We start from the raw sequence: 7,163 nt of genomic DNA on the forward strand, positions 1-7,163 counted from the left end.
TGCCAACAGACTTCCCCAAGTCTGGAAATTGGAAAAGTGCATTCATAAAAAAAAGTGTACATGACAATTTTCTTTAAGTCCAAAACACCGTGATGAGGCTACCAAGGCAAAAACGCCAACTTTATTCATGACGCTGGACATATAGAGAGCATTTGGCACTGTTAACTAGAGGTACTTGCTAGAAGTCATGTGCATCAGTTTTGGATCGTGTTGGCATTAATGGATCTCCATTCTTCTTTTCGTTGGGCGACCTCTAGATCTCTCCTTGGTGGCCAATAAGGGCCTAGCTTCAAGCATGGTCCTGGCGTACGGTAGGGGGATATCTCCTCTCACCAATACTATTTCACTAGTGAAGGGCGCGCGCCATCGCGCGCACAGCTGATAATTGAAGATTGAACAGAGCAGGTAATAAGTATGTTTTGTACATGAATGTTTTTCAGGTTCTAGGTTTGTGGTCATTGACAAGCATATTTTACATGTGGGATATACAGAATCAGTTGTACTATATACATTGACATTTAGGTTATAGCAACAACTTCGCTGGAGCAGTCCCTAATGATTTTGCCTGGTGGTCTGATTATTCCGCGAATGAATCCTTAGTTTGCCAGCTGGAGATTCTTCTCAATTGGTGAGGGAAGGACTTGTGTTTGAACATTATCTTGGCTCAAGATTGGAAAGCCCACTATAAGTGCTTTGCGTGCTGGATGACTGTTAATGTTACATAATAAAAGCAACGTTAGTGTGGTGTACAACAGGTGTCTGATAAGTAATTATATCACAGAAATACACCAATAGAGGATATCATCGCTCAGCGTTAGTAGTAATTTATATAGTAAAAGAATATGTATGTATTTTCTGATGTTAATATATCAGCATATAACCAAATGTTAATAACGACTATTGGTTTCAGAAGTAAAACAAAATTGCATAGAAATGGAGGGGTTATGTCGAACATACGTGTTTTTCCCGAATTATGTGGAGGGGTTGCCAGTTCCTTTGTACACAGAAGCAGCACATACAACTTCTTTGAGGTGCAGTAGCAAGCAATGGTTGTTGCAGACACATGGGCACTGGAACTGCTAAACTGTAGAAGCTAACTTTGTTCGAAGTTAAACAGAAAAGACATGGTTTGACCTTCACAACATATATGCATGTAAGGACACTAATCATCTAAATCATGAAATCTCTTTTTTGGCTAAAAGTACCATGCACTCTCAAAGTTTTACAAACAACTTTGCCACAAAACCAACCAGCGGACTATGACAAACATATGAAGTTTTGATAGGGTGAATAATTAAGAGCATAGGAGGCTGAAAGCATACCCAAAGTTGTACATTGGAAATTTTTATTCTACAGAGAGGATACAAAGTGCTACATGTCGCAAATGCCTGTATCATTCAAGAATAGCACCCACACACTATGTTGTCTCTTCTTTTTTCCTGCCTTATGAAGGACAATAACTAATTTAGTGCTGGCAATTTTGAGGCTCTGAGTTAATAGTAAAGTTTAGTCTAGAAAATTTCATCCATGTCTATATACTATCAAAGGATCATTGATGCACATACCAGCATTTGAAAGTACAACAAATGGCTTGAATCTTTCAGAAAAAATTAAGTGATCAATTTCTAATAGTAGAAAGAATAAAGGCACAAAGTTTTTTTTTTTTGGATCTGCCCAGCATTTGCATAGCAAGCTCAAAATATAAGACAGTGAAGCATGCTCAAATACTCAGATCTCAATGGAAATTGACATGAGGCACCAAAATATTCATCTCTCAGTTACTAATTTTATGCTCTACTATTCTCTGAAACTTGAAATCAGAAGTGTGGATTTATTGTGGACTACGAATATGATAAAGCTAGTAATGGTCAATACAATAGTACCGAGTATTGTGAATTGTAGCTGTTTATGCGCTACTGAATAATAAATTAAACAAGGATGTCAGAGTTAATCTCTTCACCTGTCTATTCAGTTTCAATGCTTGCTAAATCCTTTTTCATCTCTTGCTTGTTATCTGATTGATTGTACCTAAACACAATAGAGAGGTAGTCAGTACGATTTAGGCTATGTGCCTACAACAATAATAAGAGGGAAGAATAAAGATCACAAGATATGAGATATGCATATACAGAGTAGTTGGGGTCAAGGCCAAACAAAATAGAGCACAGATGGTAAGTGAACAACCAACTTGAATTTAGGAACTTAAATTTTGTAGAACAAACTATGAAATAGGTAACAATTGAATGACTAAATGATAATCACACAATGAGTAAAGAGTTCTCAGATTATTTAGGCTTCACTTGACTGCGGAATCTAGAACCTTCTCATATAATAGAACAGACCAACACCTGGGGACAAAGGAAATATTAACTTTTTAGAAAGCTAAGATAGCAATATCTAACTCAACATTTAGTTTGCTTCCCTTTGGAAAAAGGACTCCAAAACCACATTTGGAAATATGTTTGGAATAGAAGGAAGTAAACTCATGAATGATCTTATATCATTAAAAATATTGCATATACATTTGCGATAGCACAACAAAATATAGTCGGTACTAATATTGTATATACATTTGGAAATAAGTTGAAAAGGAAGTGTTGTACAGAGGTACATCTTCTATGTTAGGGGGATCATCAGTTTCCAAAGGAGTATCTACAGTAAAGTACATTGTCTAGAGGACGTGCATCGCAAGTGCTGAATCAAAGTTCATAAACCAGATCCACTAAGGTTAATATAGTGAGACAATAAAAAGAAGGAACACGAACCTATGACATAAGAGCTTCAGCCATCGACATTGTGTCATCTTGCACACAAAGACCACGAACATGATTGCCGCTGGCATCCGAAAAGAACCAAACCATATAGAATCACCGAAAGGAAATACCTATGTACAATTTTATCCAAAAACAATCGGTAATCAACTTAGTATCTTAATGAAGTATTTGTCAAAATTCGGCAGATCAATTATGCAGAGTGGAATTCTCTCTGCAGGTAAGCAAATTTCCTTTCTGTTAAAAATTAAATTGTCAGGCATCTATATCTTGCTGAGCGCAGGAAGCAGTAGGTGTAATGCTTGTCTTGCAAACTGCACTGATAAGGATGCAGCCAACAGTCCAAAACTACAGGTGGCAATGCTATCATGAGCAAAGTAATCCATGTTTATATAGCAAGAACAATAGTTGTAGCTATAGCATGTCAAAAGCACACCTATGAGCATAATTGTAAAAGATTAAATATATAATTCTTCTAGCAAATATGTGGTTTACTCCAATCATACCGTGTGACTGGTGTAGAAGTTTCATGCATGCTCACAAATAATTTTTTATTTTGAGATAGCATTTTACCTCAAGCAAGGAAAATACCATGATTTCCTTTTGACTTTCTGCTCCCCGTACCATCAAGTGGGATTTGTTGTCATATGCACAAATGGCCACCTCCTTGCTTATTTTTGCACAGGCGTAAAATAATTATTTGAAGCAACCTACAAATCTGACCAAAAAAAGAAAAAACTGAACTATAGGAAAGTGGAAGAAGACTATTATATTTAATCAAAAATAGGAAACAGAGGAGTAGGCACATGTCTGGAAATAAGGAAATCATTGTTCAGGACACATAAATTTGTCATGGATGGTGGAACATACACATACAGGGGAAACCAGATACCTAAATCATAACTATGGAACAATAACCTAAATCAATGGATACGCGGATACGGCAATTTCTCAAAAAACACGATACGTGGATACGTTTTACTATTTTCAATAAAATAAATAATGATGCAAATAGAAATTGTGGAAGTGTAAAATTTGAGTAATCACTAATTATTAGTTAGTACATACAATCATATACTCCCTCCATCCCAAATTGTAAGTCATTCCAAGAATTTTGGAGAGTCAAACTTTTATAAATTTGACCAAATTTATATTATAAAATAATAATTATTATGGTACTAACTAAGTATCATTAGATTCTTTCTTAATTATATTTTCATAGTATACTCACTTTACGTTACAAATCTTAGTATTTTTCTCTATAATTTTAGTCAAACGTGAAAATGCTTTGACTCTTCAAGATTCTTGGAATGACTTACAATTTAGGATGGAGGGAGTATGATGCATCACTAGATCACCTTGTAGGTTTCTTAGTATTCACAAGAGATCCAAGTCCAGCTATACTGGATGAATGCACAATTACCAAATCTATCTAAAACGGGGAAGTCAGAAACAGGATTATGTCTGTTATGGTTGTGGGCCGGTGGATCCTATTCCTACGCTAGGACTACCTCTAGCACTAGCAAGCAACAAGTGCGGAAGTAGAGTACAACAAGAATGAAAAGACGTGTACTCATGGAGGCCGACGGAAGCTAGCTTTAGTGTTGAGTGCTGAATCATCCTCTTCCCTGCATCGCGGGAGCTAGCCGCGTCCGTAGCAGACTGGTGGGTGTGCTCTCTGCCGTGGTGACCTGGAGGATGAGAGGTCGATTGATGGCATACAGGGGACGGAGGCTTGTCGCCGGCGGCCGGCGAGCAGTGGCGCATCTCCTGCGCAGGAGGCAGCGCGTGCGCAGGATGCGACGCGAGGGGGCGGGGGCTCGTCGCCGATGACCGGCGAGTTGCAGCGCATCTCTTGCACGGGAGGTGGCGCACGAGAGCAGGGGCTCTTGCGTGTGGATGACTGGATGTGTTGCGGCGGCTTTGTAGGGTCACGGGACAAGAGAGGCAGCGGGTGTGGGGATGGGATTGGCCAAGACGCCGAGTGGTCAGGTGGGTTGGACCGTATCGGACTGACGTATCGAACGAGCCTAACGTATCGAACGAGCCTAACGTATCGAACGGGAGTATCCGAATTATAGTTGATTTATTTTTTTACGGATACTTTGCTGATACGTATCCAACGCGTGTCCGATACGTATCCGATATGGGATACGTCCCTACCTTGACGTATCGGGGTAACGTAGCAAACAAGAAGAGTCTATTATTCAGCTTTGGTCATGCACATATGACTACACATTTAATTTCAAACAGATTTCAGCTACGCTAACCTGAAAGGCAGGCATATGGTAAACCACATTTAATTGAATGAAATATTGTTGACATCAACTTGGGCAGCTAGAACAAGGCACTGAAATCAAAACTGTTGGTGGCACAAAAATTCAATCGAAGCTTGCGTGCGAGCACAGCCAGAGCAGGGGCGCCATGGGAGCAGTAACATCGAGTGAAAGGGAGTGCCGCTGCAACCATGGACGTGCCGTTCTGATTCCGGTCCGAGTCAAAAAACGCAGGGCAGCGCTTCCGCGAATCCTTGCGACCTCTACCACAGGCACCTAGGGTTTCCTGTAGCACAAGACTACAGGTGGAGCAGAGGAAGGATGTGGCGCCGGGGAGGCAGCCACGCCGGTGCCGCTTGGCCGGACAATGCACCGAGTGGGAAGAGGACGACGGTCATAGCCGTGTCGCCCCATTGGCGCGCCCCGGCTGCCGTTGCCCTGGCCGCATCGAGGGAGAGAGAGATCGAGCAGAAAGCAGAGAGAGAGAGAGAGAGAGAGAGAGAGAGAGAGAGAGGGAGAGGAGAGAGCACGCCGGGGGAGGGGAGGAGGGAGCCCGCAGCTGCGCTGCCCCGCTCGTGCACTCCGTCGCCGTTGAGGAGGGCGTCGGGGTCAGAGTTGGGAACCATCGGAAAGGGGAAGAAGCTGCAAGGAGAAGCAGGATCCACGGTATATATTTGTCTTACCGGATTTTAACGCGAAGCTAGAAAATTAGAGGAGAATAGAAAATTAGAGGAGAAGCTGAAGAAGCCCACGAAAAGCAGAAGCAGCAGTTACAAACGAGAATCCACTCCAAAAGATCTGGACCATTGAATGAGAGATCCAACGGCCACAGTATTTTTGGACGACGTGGACGCTACTCCACGGGGAGGAATCAGCCGGCTTTTGTAGGGGAAAAAAAAAGCTCTGGACACTTTGCAGAGGCTTCTTAACCTCGCTGCCTAGCAAGGTATTTTCTCTGCTCTCAGACACCGTGGCTAAGTGGAGGACGTCCATCGATTTAGTTTAATATTACCTCTATGACATATGATTAATGACTAATGATATAAAGTTTAATATTCAATATATATCAAGCTTAATACTATCTTAATTTAGTTTTAATCTTATATATTCATTGTCATAAATTATATTTCAATGGTTTGTTTTGTTATTTTGTTGTTAAATGATATTTTTACATACTTGAATTTATTAATTTACTTATAAATGTTTTTATATGATTGAAATAATTATTTATTATAGATTTCCATTTTTTATATATTTAACAATTCAAATACTTAGTTGAGGAATACAATGTGTTATGTGTGTTATATACTCTTACTTTATTTTTTACTCATATAATGATATTGTTCTTTGAGACCTTTTACAATGGTTGGAATCGCTTCTCATCGCTTTCCATCACCTCTGCAAAATAATCATTTTTGTTGATTTAATTCATTGAAGGGTAATATGGTCATTTCCCCCAAGACCCACGCCAAACTCGCAATCTTCCCCAATCACACGCACCTCCCTCGCGTGCTCGTCATAGCCTTGCCGCCGCCCTACTCTCTCCGTCACCCTCGCTCTCGCTCATCGTGGTAGCCGCCTTGCATCGCCATCTCATCGCGACGGCTGCCCTGCCCTCGCCCCTACCACCGTAGCGCCGTTCACGTGGACCCTGCCTCACCCTCACCCTCGCCCTCGCTCATCGCAACAGCTGCCCTGGCCTCGCCCCTGCCGCCGTAGCGCCGTTCACGTGGACCTCTAGACTCCCACGTGGCTGCCAATGTCTGCCGCATCACAAACCTCCAACCTGTGTTGCGCCTCCCGATGTCCACTGCGTCGGGGTCCATGACCTCTGCCACAGCCGTCGGAATTTTTTTTTATTTTTAGCCCAAATTTAAAACAAATTTCAATTTTGACCCGTCGTTTGGCCCCGCCACCATGCATGGCGGGGCAAATACACTGCAACCCGCCATGCATGGTGGTGAGGTACACCCTGCCACGTGGCATCTGCATGGCATTCGTGGCTGACGTGGACCCCGCCGTTGGTCGTGGCGGGGTAGGGGTACCCCGCCGTGGATCATGGCGGGTAACAACCCCGCCCCGTATCATGGCGGGGTACCACTTTGTCGCCTTTACT

General features: G+C 42.0%; 1 long non-coding RNA gene across 2 annotated transcripts; it reads right to left on the reverse strand.

Moving 5' to 3' along the window:
• LOC110435756 lies at window positions 346–4,770 on the reverse strand. Of its 2 annotated transcripts, XR_002453608.1 has the most exons (5): window positions 4,345–4,770; window positions 3,345–3,489; window positions 2,766–2,884; window positions 958–2,028; window positions 346–708 (listed from the first exon to the last, which is right to left on the reverse strand). It is a non-coding gene; the product is annotated as an uncharacterized LOC110435756 (long non-coding RNA). The 2 variants fall into 2 exon arrangements; XR_002453609.1 differs by lacking the exon at window positions 4,345–4,770 and having other exon boundaries at window positions 3,345–3,874.

Source organism: Sorghum bicolor, chromosome 5 (genome assembly GCF_000003195.3).
Source record: "Sorghum bicolor cultivar BTx623 chromosome 5, Sorghum_bicolor_NCBIv3, whole genome shotgun sequence".
NCBI lineage: Eukaryota > Viridiplantae > Streptophyta > Magnoliopsida > Poales > Poaceae > Sorghum > Sorghum bicolor.